The sequence below is a fragment of the Eutrigla gurnardus genome, assembly GCF_963514095.1.
Source record: "Eutrigla gurnardus genome assembly, chromosome: 3".
Lineage (NCBI taxonomy): Eukaryota > Metazoa > Chordata > Actinopteri > Perciformes > Triglidae > Eutrigla > Eutrigla gurnardus.
This window is the reverse complement of record NC_139917.1, coordinates 25022931-25036976: the sequence shown is the minus strand read 5'-3', so window position 1 is coordinate 25036976 and position 14046 is coordinate 25022931. Positions and strand designations below refer to the sequence as shown.

At 43.5% G+C, this 14046-nt stretch overlaps 1 protein-coding gene across 1 annotated transcript in view; it reads left to right on the top strand.

Moving 5' to 3' along the window:
* Positions 1–14046, top strand: part of LOC311011477 (endonuclease V-like) — a 47009-nt gene that overhangs the window by 24083 nt on the left and 8880 nt on the right. The window lies entirely within an intron of this gene.

Below are 14046 nucleotides of genomic sequence, written 5' to 3'. Positions count from 1 at the left end.
CGTTGGGATTTCGTTTTCTCGCTGAGAGACGGGGGCTTTTGGCCCGGCTGTCTGTTTCAGTGATGGTGCACACCTCCATCCTGCTGCAGCAGAGGGGGGGGGGGGGGGTTTAAGAGGTGAGCCAAGGACGCCTGAGGTTAAGCAGGGAAGCGCAGGCAGAAAGAGAGAGCTGGAAGTTGGAGGTGAGGGGAAAAAAAGCTTTTGATCCTGTGAGGCTCATCTGAAATAACAGGCAGCAGTGCTCACATCGACCCTACCTTGTTCATTACGGATCAAAGCCGCCGTCCGTTTGCAGAAAGAAAAACTCAATCGTCATTCTCGCCCCGACTACTTTTAGAACGTGCGTAGAAACGAACATGCGGGGCCAACGTGCAGCAGCTCACACTCGCAGGTTTGGCCCCGGTTGTGCGTGTGCACACTCGCATTCCCTCAGCGCACCCCACTGGGAAACATGATGGGAAGTCCGTGTTCATCCGGTTGGAGGCTCCCTGACGCGGTGAATCCTCTTGAGCGCGCTGCTCTTTGATCAGCCTCGCTACAAAGAGACTGAGGCAGGAGAGAGAGGCTTTGTGCTGAGTGTGCAGGGCTGCAGCAGGGTCCTCCAGGCCTCGCCCTCTGTCTTACCCTCTCACTCACTCGACAGGCCGCAGGCACATTTCATCCGACACCTACACTTCAGGCATGTGATCTCTTAATTAACGGAACAGAGCGATGTCACTTTTGGCAGGAACACAACCATTAGGAGGGTTTTATTGTCTGTTAGCAGGATGTCCCAAAAGATATTTCACAAAATGAATTGGAAAGGAAGAAAGAGAAGATCTCATTATTGTTACAAACAAGCGGTCATTAAAATAGCATGTAATGCACATAACTTGGTCACACCCTTTTTTTCCGATGCAGCACGACATTGATCCAGCCCAGTTTGCAGTTTGTGTCGTGAAATGGTAATTTATTGATTCTTGTCCATTTTTTTTGTGTCCCTCAGCACAATTTTCAAACTAATGCCACCAGGAAACAGGATCCTGATGGTCTTTCCATTGGCATTGTTTCTGTGCTGAACTATCCCAAAAAAATGCAAAATGCATGTCCGCGTACAACATGAATCACTAGATTTAAATGTCTGATTATTCCAAATCCCAAACGTGACGTGAGCGCACAAAGGGAGCGGAAATGCATCCTCGCAAAGGAGCATTTCTGCTCCTCGTGCATAAATGTGTTGGCCACGGTAAAGGAGACGGGTTCGTGGGTGCCAACATCGCCGTGTACATGAATTCAGTTCGCCCGGGTTAACAGTGGGAACAGGCGGCTCCGTCCCTCCATGCAGGCTGTTGAGAAGTGGAAAACTATTTTTCGGTTCATATTGAAATCGTGGCATTACAAAATCGACACAAACAACAAGGTAATTCATGGGAATCATTGTGCATGTGGTGCTGTAGTCACCATTCTGAAGTAAAACGTGCTTTAAGACTGGAGAAGTCGCTGTCAGAGTTTCATGGAACTCCAGAATGGTAATCTGATTCACCGAACACCTCGCTTCTGTCTCTCAGGCGTCTACGTTTGCAATGTTGCATCCGCTCGCTTTTAGGCACGTTGTGAACACGGGTCACCGGTTATTTCTGATTGAGTCATTTCGCACTGAGCTCTAGTACGTGAGGGGCTGAACTCCGTCCGCCTGCAGATCGTGTCGGGGAGCGAGCGGCTCGGCGGCGGACTGTTGGTTGTGTCCCTGGGTGGCAGAGGAAGAGGAATAGAGTTTCTGTCTCTGTCAAAGAGACAGGAAAGAGACATGAAAGACGGAGCAGCAGGAAAGGAGATGAAAAGATCCGAACAGAGGAGTTAAACAACAGGGGTGCAGAGGGAGCGAGGGGAAGAGCAAGAGGGTGGAAAAATCAATGCCTGTAACATAAAGGAGTCATGGCAGGAGGATGAAAACTTCTCAGTGCTTGGAGTGATGGAGTGATGTGCCGCTCTTTCCTCAATTTAACTTCCTCTTCTTCTTTTGATTGCTTTTATTGCTGAATGGATGTGTGATTTTACTGATGCCTAAACTATAGACGTCAAATGGTCAGATTGCTTCAACCTCTTCACTTCTTTCCAACTTCCTGTCTCCATTATGGGATTTATCCTTCTAACGCAGCAGAAACGATCATTTGAAAACTAACTGTGGACAAAGTCCATCTTATTTAAAGAGGCCATCATACATGTCTTTAGTGTTTCATTCACTGTGCTTCTCCATCTCCATCAACAGGAGAAAAAAAAGAAATCAAGTTGAACATTTCTTGGTAGATTATTTCCAGAAGTGCAAGAGGTGGCACTAATGTATCCTCATTTTCTTTTTTTCCCATAACCCGTCAAACTAATGTGGCAGCAAAGTAAAGACTTTAATTCAACAAGCTTCTACTCAAACAGAAGTCCAAAACATTAGTTTGAAATCATGGATTTGATTGTATTCTCTTCTTTCAAACGGTACCCTTGTTATGCTGTCAGAGTGATCAGAGACACTCCAAAAAAACACAATTTGTCAACTAATTAAATGTAAAAAAAAAAAAAGTCCCTTTATTCTGATTGTATGACATTATGATGAGACAGGAATCCCCCCCCCCCATCAATTTGAATCATTGCTTTTATTATGTGGACTGGAATAACTGGGATATCATCGTCACATAGTCCCGAACTACCGCTAATCCATCAGGAGACTCTTCAACTTCAACTATGGAGATTGTTTCAATCAACTTCATGCTGTTATACAAACTTAAGTGCCCTTTTCAAAATTGCGAAATGTCATGGAGACGGTGTAGAGGCAGCAGACTCAAGGTTGGAGCGATGAGCTCTGTATGGAGCTGAACCTCTCATTCAAAAAACGGTATTGTGTTACTCGGACACGGCTCGCCGCTGGAGGTCCTCTCACTGGCTCTTCAGCTCAGTCCTCCAGTTAACACTGAAGAGCTTCAGCTCCCTCCAACCGCTCTAAACTGGTCACTTGCATGTACACTATGTCACTGACTATGTGGTTGACATAACACCACCACATCTCATCCTCCTTATAGTCCAGATCGACCTGCTGAGGCTTAGTTATCGTCCAATCAGGCCACCATGGATGAAGGTGCGTGTGCATGGGTTTTCCTCATAGGTCACTTCATGTTGGACTTCGGTCGGCTTATTCAGGCAAAAATAAAACTATTGTCCCCAGAAAAACACGTGCACAAATTAGTCATTTGTGTTCTCCAATGCAGTTTTTTTATGCAGTTTTGCTTTGATTTTGGACAAAACTTTTGTTTATGAAATAATTTCTCATCTCAAAATGGACTTGCATTAAGGTTAGAATGAATCTTTTATGGTCAAATAGTGTGTGTGTGTGTGTGTGTGTGTGTGTGTGTGTGTGTGTGTGTGTGTGTGTGTGTGTGTGTGAGTGTGAGTGTGAGTGTGAGTGTGAGTGTGAGTGTGAGTGTGAGTGTGAGTGTGTGTGTGTGTGTGTGTGTGTGTGTGTGTGTGTGTGTGTGTGTGTGTGTGAGTGTGAGTGTGTGAGTGTGAGTGTGAGTGTGAGTGTGAGTGTGTGTGTGTGTGTGAGTGTGAGTGTGTGTGAGTGTGTTTGTGTGTGTGTGTGTGTGTGCGTCCCAGGCTGACCCCGACTGTGGAGCAAACAGTTTTGATGCAAACTCCGCTTCTAAGGGACAGTTAATATAAAAATGTCCAGGTGACTCCGGGGCACAAAGCTTTAATGATATTTTTTCCCTCTCGCTGTCTGTCTCACTGTTGTCCACTCTTCTTCTTTCTCTCACACACAGAAAGTAAATCAAAGTCAGGGAAGACAATTAGGGGTTAATTTGTCTTAAAAATAATCTACAAATATAATTTATGTCGAACCAGGAGTATAATTTAAAGCTGCACGAATCAATATTCTTGATATTAACAGTGGGTCATGTGACTACATGTAACTTGAACAAGGTCTACAGAGAATGATCATTCCCTTTCAGGTTGATGGAGCAGTTTAGCCGGTTTAATTTAAAAAGCAAATACACGGAGAGTCCACCATGAGTCAAATTTGCGTTAATGTTTAGTGCAAAGTCACTTCGTCATCTCCGTTTCCTGCACCGTTTTCTCATTCTCTCTGTAAGTGCATGAACATGAAACTGAAAAAATGCTCCCGCTTTAATTTGATGTTGAAATCAAAGCTGGAGTTACGATGAAGCCACTTACTTTCTCCACTTACGGATCCCCCCAGGTGTCTCCTCTATTGCTCTCCTGTTTCCTTTCCTTATTTCTCCTCCTAGTTATACCTTCTTCTCTTATTGTTCCCACTTTTGTTCCAGTCTCGGCTTCATCCAAATGTGCTTGTGCTTTGTATATATTCAGCCTTCTCAAATCTGTGCTGCGTGACTCCTCCTTTATCTGGCAGCGAGATGAAGTAATTGGCGCATTTAGCTTTTTGTTGAGCTATTAACAGATGGAGTCATTAGTCATTTTGAACTAGCGAAGGACAACTTTCAGCCAAAAGGGTTTTTATTTTATTTTTTTATTAATCATCTCTTTTTTTTCTTATCCCTGATTTCTGTCCTATTTTGCTGCTTTTTATCATTTGACCCTCCGTTGCCTTGCTGCGTCTTTCCCTCCATGCATCCCTCCCAGTGGAGAGAGCTTCACAGTGTGCCTGCGGCAGCTGCAGGCATCGAGCCGGGCTCACATGCGTAGTACAGTAACAGTGTGTGTGTGTGTGTGTGTGTGTGTGTGTGTGTGTGTGTGTGTGTGTGTGTGTGTGTGTGTGGTATCTGTGTGTATTTTTGTGTTTATGCAATAAAAAGTGGGGGATTGGGAGAGGAGATGATAGCGAAGGAGATGAATTGCAAAAAGGTCAGAAAGTGTAGGGGGGAAAGGGTGTGGGTGTGTGCACGTGTATGTGTGTGTGTGCACATGTGTGTGTGTGTGTGTGTGTGCACGTGTAAGTGTGTGTGTGCACATGTGTGTGTGTGTGTGTGTGTGCACGTGCTGATTTAGGGGGTTGAGAGCACAGGTAATAAGGAGGGAGATAAATCAAGAGATGGTTTGAAAGTTAAAGGGAAAGTGGGAGCGAGAGGGAGCATTGACATGGCATCATTGGACTGTGAAAGAGTTTCATTCCCTGTATCGGCATTCTGTCATCTGTTTCCACGCCAACAGAGATACAAATTACACAGGGAAGAGAAAAACGGGGGGGAAAGTGTGTGTCGCATGAGCAAACCCTTAAAGACTGACTCCCTGGGATAGGAGAGGGAGGAGGAGGAGGGGTGATGGGGATGATGCGGAGGGAGTAGCTGAGGGAGAAATGCCAATGCTTGATGTGGAAGTGGAAGCCTGCAGATAGAGGAAAAAGTCCCCCCTCCCCTCCCCGCTCTGTTTCCCCTCATCTATCCTCCCTTTACTGTCTGAGGCAGCGGAGGAGAAACCGCATCCATTTCATCACGCCCGACCTCACACAGAAAAACCCTCAGTGTCGTGTTTTAGCGCGGCCTCGCCTCCCTCTGCCCCGAACGCCGCTCAAGTATTGATAAATTGCCACCACCGGCCTCATTTTTCACCAGCGCCACCTCGTCGTCAAACACATATGCACTGACACCAAAACCCCCCTGTGCACTCCTCAGCAATAACAAGAACAATCGCTGAGCTGCGGGAATGAGAGATGGGAAGGAATACGGGTGGGTGGATACGTGGGTGGGGTCTGGAGACGGGGCAGACGGAGAAAATAAGTGGCAGCAAACATTTAGGTTTGACAGACAGGGAGAGACAGTTTGCCGATGACAAAAATCACTGAAGAATAAGAGATCATCCGATTTATTTCAGTTTGTACTGACTAACCAGACACGTATTGCTTCTGCAGGATAAACCTCAGGTGTCAGGAGTGTTTCAGAAAAGCTTTAATGTCCCTTAAGCTGCTCAATGGCAGTTTCCCATAAACACCCCGTTGTAATGACGCCGTCATTCCCAGCAGCCTTCGCTGTAAATCACATCGCGAGGCAGCTGTGTCGGAGAGGTTGAGTCACACCGCGGATTCACGCACTGTGTTCGGACAGAAGCGCTGTTTCCTTTCCGACCTTCTTATGGCCATTTTGAAGTATTGCGTTAGAAGTGCGTTTGAGGTGGTTTCTGCCTTCGTCAGAAGAGGTGGAGTTCTGACGTAGTATGTTTCTGGTGTGTTAATGTGGGAATGCTTGTCTTTATCTCTGGGCAGCATGAAACAACAAAGGAAACTTTATTGAAACACACTCCTAATGACCTCTCTCCATTTCTCTATCGTGCACTAGTCAAATCATCGGTTCGATTGGTTACCATTTTTTGTTTTTTTTTCCTGCTCCAACTTCTTCTACTCTGTTTACAGGCAGAGCCTCACTTAGCCCGGAGCGGAGTTCATTCGCTCAAAACAAGTTCGTAGAAACGTGTAATCCATATCAAATGGTTTGCAACATTTCAAAAGTTCAACTAAACTGTGCTTGGAATTGGATAGAAACACGGCTAGAGACGCCGCTACAACAGGAGGAGGGCCTGGAGCTGACTGGAAGCTGTAGACAGATGTATGGAGAAGATAGAAATAGTGTTCACATCATCCGTTTCTCTCTTTCTTTGACCTTTTCCTCATGAGTTATATATCATATATATATATATATATCATATATATATATATATATACACTGATGAACCTCTCTTACATTTCATTGAGTGGAAAAATGTTTGTATGTAAGTAAGTGAAAGGTGGATTATTATATCACAGCACAACACAATTGACTGCAGACCATATGCAGCTTTTGCTCCTGTCTCCCCAATACAAGAATAGCTACACAGACGATCCTCAAGAGAGTGTGTTTATTTACACTTGAGTAGAAACCCCAGAAACTCCGGAGAAACAAGTTGCTATATGTGTTTACACCTCTCAACAACAACTTTACTGTCACTGTTTGGTTAAAGCAAAAGGAAAAAGAGGCAGGAAGGTAAAATTAAACAAAAGGCGAGATGAAAAATGTAGTCTCCAGGAAGGAACGTAGGACACGGGACCAAGTTTTTATTAACCTATTTTCCCAAATGAATAAGTAAATACACACAAACAACATCAAAATATAGCAGGTAATTAAGATCATGAGCTTTACCTTACGTTCTCTAGTGAAAGCCATGCAGCCACTCATTGTAACATGCCTCGGCTCTACCAGAGAGTATGAATAAATAATTCAGCCCAAACAGGGGTCCTTGCTGCATGACAGCCCCGTCTATAACCATAGCAGCTGACAAAAACAACACAACAGTGACAAAATCATTAATAAAACATAAATGCCATCTTCGGTGTGAAGCAGCAATGGAAAGCTTTGTTTGATATGTCATCTTGTCGCTGCTTCTTGAATGTATTCGTATGAAGGTGTACTTGATGGAAACGTTATGATTCACTTTTTATTTACCAAAAGTTGCTGAAAGGATGGATTTAATTAGATTGTATGCAGCAGCCCCACAATCAGCACTGAAACATTTACAGTTCTAGTTAATGTATATATAGCTTCTAGAACACTCATTTAATGGATGTTTTCTGTTAAATTAAAGGGGCAGTGCACCAATTTTACCCATGTTGCCTGTAGAAAGAATGGGTTTCTGTTGAGATGCACCATGAAAAAACTAGGATCCAGTGTTTTTGGAGTGCAATGGATGATTTTATGTGATTGTGACTAGTTGTGATTATCTTAGCTTTTATTGTTCAGTCAACAGAACTGACACTTGTCGATGCAGAAATTCTGAAATGTGACGGTACTTGTTTTCTACAGTAGTACCGTAGTTACTGTTGCAGTGTTCGAGAAGTTTAGTCTCACGTTGACGCAATATGAAAACTGGGTATTGGGGTATTTGAATGCAGCTAAGCATTCATTCATCCACTTCAAGGCACTTTTCTGCAAGGTTAAAATAAGCACAGTTTGTATTCTGTGTTTTGCTTTTTCGGTTTCCCAACTAAAACTGACAAAATGTGTCCCTGCGGTGTTGTACCGTATCTCCACCGCTGTCAGCCGCGTCTTGTTCTGTTGTGGCATCCTGACACGTGTGATTGATAGATGACCGGGGCCGACACCGCCTGGCGCTTGAGTTATAACGACAGGTGAGCTGCTGCAGTACCAGACAAATGGCCTTGTTTATCTCCAGTCGAAGCCCCGGCACGAAGCGCACACTCTGACCGGCGGACGAGTGCGTTCTTACCGTTGCACCGTCTAATGTGCACACAAGCAACCCAGGTGTCTTGTGTGCCAACTCCAACTCCTCACATGCTCTCGCTGTAAACCAGAAAATCAATGCAGCCCTTTTTTTTTTACCCCTTCTAAAGACAAATCAATTGAGGCCGATCTATTGTAATAAGGACGAGTCATCCTTGGACAAGGGAGATGCTGCGAACATCGGTTATTAGATTTTCTGGCGAGGGGAAGAGAGTCTTAGCAGACAGGGCCAGGGCTTTTGGTTTTATTGAGTGGCTGTCATGTGAAGTCTGCCCCTGCTTAGCAACTCCATCGTCGCTGCCAGTGAGCCACTGCTATCTCACTTGTAAGGTGCTTAAGTCAGCAGCGATTCTCGGCTTCGTCAGGAGTGGGATTAGCGCTCTCAGAAGCCTTCCCGCTGACTGGAGCGTTAAACCATTAACGAGGTTCCCACCTTCGCTTCGTTATATAACGTTGAACGGCGTGCAAAGCTTTGCCAGATGACAATTCTACACATAATCAGAATATTAAATACATTTTTTCAGGAAGTGATCGTATGTACAGTCCATTTGCTGAATTGAACTCCCCAACATTGTACTTTTTTTACTTCACCGCATTTATTTGACAATGCAATGCATGCATATTTTGACTATAAGTAACAAGCTACTTTGCAGATCTTAAAATGAGCTCCAACTTTTCCAGCTCCAACATTATGCAACACATTAATGCATCAATAATTATGATATCCTTAATTCTACTTTTGGTACATTTTGAAAGAAATACTATTACTTGTTAACCTATTACTTTCACTATGATCTGAGTACTTATTCCACCACTGTGATTATGTAAACAGTTTAATCATAAACAGATTGATTGTATAGATATGAATGAATGAATGATGACAAAAAAGTCACTAGGCATGGTTAAGGAGATGGGTCAGACAGCCAGTTCACCCGTTGAGAAGTATAAAAATAGTTTCAGTTCATTATGAAACTGGCGGGACAAAATAGAATATATAGAAAGTTGCCACTGTCTAGCTTATAAAGGAACTTTGTACATTCTGTACAGCATTCCTATATGCTCACATTACGTGTCTCCAGGTTTGCTGTGTCTTAATTTGATTAAACCAAAAGAAAGTCAACAATATGCAAAATATTTACACAAAATTAAATAATGAAGACCTTAAAATGAGATTTCCTCTTCAAGATCCGGTGGTCAAGTAAGACCCACCTTAAGGCCCTCATCATGTGCCTCAGTAGTGCACATCCCAAACCTCCCCGGGGGTTTGTTGCCCACTTTGCCTTATTGGAAATCTACTCTACCCACAGCTACAGGACAGAGTGGTGTGTAATGAACTTTAAAGTGCAAAGGCACTGTCGGCAAGTCGAGAGTTTTTGTTGATACACTTTACTGCAAAACTCTTCCACCCTCTCTCAAATTGCTTGGTTATTCCGGTGTACAGCTTTCCAGATATTCTCACACCCTGTTCCATCACGGTGGCTCGGGACTCTTCAAAGCCGCATTTGCTCTGTTTTGTTTTTTTTTCTTCCATGAAAAGTAATCAGCTTTTCCTTTAAACTCACAAACTCATTCACGTCCGTGTTGTCCTGAGATCTCTGGGAAATAATAACCGGGAAGATGATTTGTTTAAACTTCGTGCGTATGTTTGTGTGAGTGTTTATTTGTGCGATCGAGTTGACTATGCTGATGAATATTAATAATCCTACGGAGAGCATTAGATAGACATCTGCCCGGAGCACTTTAGCACACCTCATCACAGTGAACTGAGCCCAGCATCACTCTCTGAATAGAGATCTGTTTGTCTCTTCCTCTGGGTTTCTGGTCATGTCTTTCTGTCTATTAGGGGGTTTGCTCTAAGTTCAGTGCTATAATCACTAGTCTGTGCTTCGGACGTGCTCCCTACTGGTGTATAATAGAATTCTATATGACGTATACAGTATATATTATGAAGGAGAGTAGCTCAGATACAAGGACTGACAACAATGACGTTTTTACTAGCTGGAAGAATAGGTGCAAAGCTAGGTGACGAGCTATTATCATGGGAGTTGGTAACAATGCAAAGGGCACACTGCATGTTGTTTTGTGCCGTAAATGGAGCCTTCATTTTCCCGGTGCACGGCTCTGACAGGTGGCAGAATTGCATAACGAAAGCGAGGCTGATGGGGAACTTATCTAAACGCCAATGGTGTCATTATTTACAGCCATTACACTGTGCAATCAAGATTTATTTCCTAATGACACGATTGAATTGGTGCATTGGGCAGACTTGGACTCTTTTTTTCCCCCCTAGCTACCTACCTTAACTGCCCATCTGTCAGATTTATCCACACACCCACAAACGTCGTTGTACGCGCTCCCTCTTCCACACTTCTCACACTTATGGGCATAATCACTGATATCAACCTCTGAGCAAATAATGGATGCAGCTCACAGCGGGTTCAAGCCCTGTAATAATCACATGCTGATCTGCAGCATCAGCCCCTTGTCTCAGCCATCGGTAGCTCCGGTGTCGTTATCCCTCTCACATTTCACTCCCTGCATGTATGTGCTCGTGCTCATGAGTATGTTGTTTTTATTCCTCGCTCATTACTGTGGGAAAACCAGCAACTCCTACGCACATAACACCTCCCCTCGCTCACACAACATCACTCACTGTAAAGAACCCTTGGCCTCGGGTCTCTCACGCTGCAGCACGCCGTCCTAATGCAGCGTCTCACAGGCCATTCATAAGCAGTAATGTGCATGTTGGCGCAGAGGTGATCGACATGAGTGGGGCGGGCTTTTATCGGCTGCGAGTTTCTCCAAAGATACCGCATCCCATTCCATGCATCAGACCTATACTGCAGCTCATTTGCATCAGAGTAATATGGCGTTTTTTGTACAGGCGAGGCAAGAGTGAGAGTTGTTGCAGAGATGAGGGGATGAAACAGTTGGTTTGACTTCAAACTCAAATGCCTTATTTTTTTTCTCTCTCTGTGCATGCAAACAAGTGCTCCGTTCATTAATGTTTGAATGAAACCGTGTGATAATGCTTGAAAGAAATACAACACATGACGTGCTGTACGCAGTGGTAAATCTTGGCTGCTGAAAATGCAGCGGTGCAGATTGTTAGGTGCACAGATTGTACTATTCGTTATGTCGATTCTCTTCACGGGCAGGGTTTAACAGAGGGACCTACATCTCTTCACCTCCTTATCTCACCCTTCGTGTGAGTCTCAGCTCCTTTGTGCTTCAAAGTCAGGCTTCAAACAGCCTTTCTTTCTCTTTCTGTCTCTCCAACCCCTCTGCCTTTCTCCCAACATCTCTTTACTCTCTTTTCTCCACTTTTGTTCACCCCGCCTGGCATCACTCCTCACTCTTAACTATTCACCTGTCCCTTAACTCCCCCTTTCTCATCAATCCAGCCCCTCTGTTTTTCTAACTCTACACCCTCTCCATCACCTTCTCACTCTGGGACTCGGAAATGGCAGTGGATCGTATCACACTGACCCAATCAGAATTCAGGATAACAGGGTATCAAAGCGATGTTGCTATAGGGAAGCAGCTGTGCTGGAGCAAACCAAGCAGAGGTGTACAGACAGGTAGACGAGGGGCAAAGAAAATACTGTTCACTGATATTTTTCTGCTTGGAATTTCTGATTAGTAAGGATCAGGCAGAAACCTGCACAAGTGCCTTAAACTTGTATTTGTTTAAATTTCCAGCGGGCGACTCCCCTGGATGGGAAAAGAAAGCTAATTGTATAGAAGTCTTTGTGAAAATTAACCTAATTCTCACTTGATTTATTACCTCAGTAAACATTGTAAACATGACTTTGGTCTTAATTTGCTACTTTCAAGTCTTCTTCGATACGGCATGATGTTCATGTTGTAAATAATGGTCCCATTCAGGCTACGAATGTCTTATTCAGCACTCGCTTGTAGATCCTCTCTCTCATATCAAGATTGCAACAGCAAAAACAAGGTGGCAACGGCCAAAATGCAGAACTCGAGGCGTCAAAGCAGCAGTCCAGAAACCAATGGGTGACTTCACATTGACTAGATACACTTGTAATACAGTCAGAATGTTGTAGGTGTTGTTAAATGGAAAGTTCAGTGAAATTACACTGGCTATATCTAAATATACAGTAACAGTGAGTAAACCTGATAAAGTTCAGTTTATTGGTAGTATTTGGCATATTACAAGTACTACATCTACAGCAATATTACCACATCTCCTGTTGGTATTGCTACATTTGCTGCTATTGCATCTGCTACAATACTTCTGCTACTCAACGTTCTGCTGTTTCCGCTACTATTACTCAGTTGTGAACAATGTATTTAGATCCTCTATTTCAAGCTACTATGAGGAACTTTCATTTTGTGTTGATTTGATTGATGCCTTTTACTGTGGAACTGTTGTATTAGATAGGATAGTGGGAGCTAAGTGTAACATATAGACTGGGTGTATGCAGCATTTTAACGTTGAAGGGGGTTGAGGTAAAGCCACTGTAAGTACTTTATAAATGGTTGGATGGTAAAACGTTGACATCTGTGTACGTTCAGTGACGTGTAAAAGGATGTTGAACCATGAATGCGCGAGTTCTTAAAAACGTACCCTCTGATCTTGACTTGCGACCTGTTTCCAGAAGTAGTGAGCGTCCCCCCGGGCACTGGCCGGATGGCAGGTGTCTCTGTCCCTGTCACCCTGCCATGTCCTCATCAGTCAGGTCACTGCTGACGTCACACAGCGTAGGTCGGAGAGCTGATACTGCTTCTGAAATACTCGTACATTCCATTTCATCACAGTAGACATCTCAGTAGTCCCCTGACTTTAATCTGCATGCGTAGTTATTTCAAAGATGAGTCCAATCCCGAGTTTCTCAAACAGTTCCTCATGCATTAATGACTCAACCCACAATATTATGTTCAATGTGGATATGTGGAACGTAAGCCTAATGCAGATGAAAAGATGATTAAAAGGTTGCATAAAAAAGGGGGGATTTAAAAAAAAAAATTGGAATGTTGGGTGAAATGTAAAAACACCAAACCTCGATGTTTATGCACATTTTTGTGAAGGTTAATCCGGAGACTGAAATGGCAGAGAGATGCATCTTCATATAACATGTTTGCATGTTTGTTTTGTTGAAACCCCAGGTAATAAATGAGCCTGGTTGCACTTTAACCATCTGTGTGAATCCAAGCGAGATGTTACTTAATATTCTGACATGCACATATATTATGCATGTTCCATGGAGATGGAAATAGGAATTCTTTGTGTATGAAGCGCTTTATATGCATCTTGATTTTGAGCTTTAAAGCAACAGCGTTCGCCGACACTTTGTCAGTGCCAGTCGCAGCGATGCACCCGTTAGCGTCTGTATGAGACACAAGCGGGTTTTCAACTCAATTCAATGCAGATCCATCAAGAGAAAATGATGTATAGTAGAAAGTGAGTGATAGACTATTTAGGTTGGTTGGGATGGGTCAAACAACACACAACACAGGACTTTCACCCAGGAGACCTCTGTTTTTAAAACTAAAAGTCCACAATGAGTTATTTGATCACCTCAGTCTCTTTGTGATTGTAAATGCAGCACTGGGAAATGTTGGGTTAATATTAGCATTAAGGATGAGCAGCAGAGTGAACAGTTCACAGTGAAGCTGTTATCGACGAGATAAAAAATATTGGATTTGGATTTATAAATCTCTGTAAACCTCTTGTGCAAGTCAAGGAGTGGGAATGGCCGTCTCTGCCGCTGCCAATAGAAATGGCTATCTAGAGAATAGGTAATTTACAGAAAGCAAATACATTGACTGGCTATTGCTAAAACGGAAAAAAAAAATTCCCACTATAATA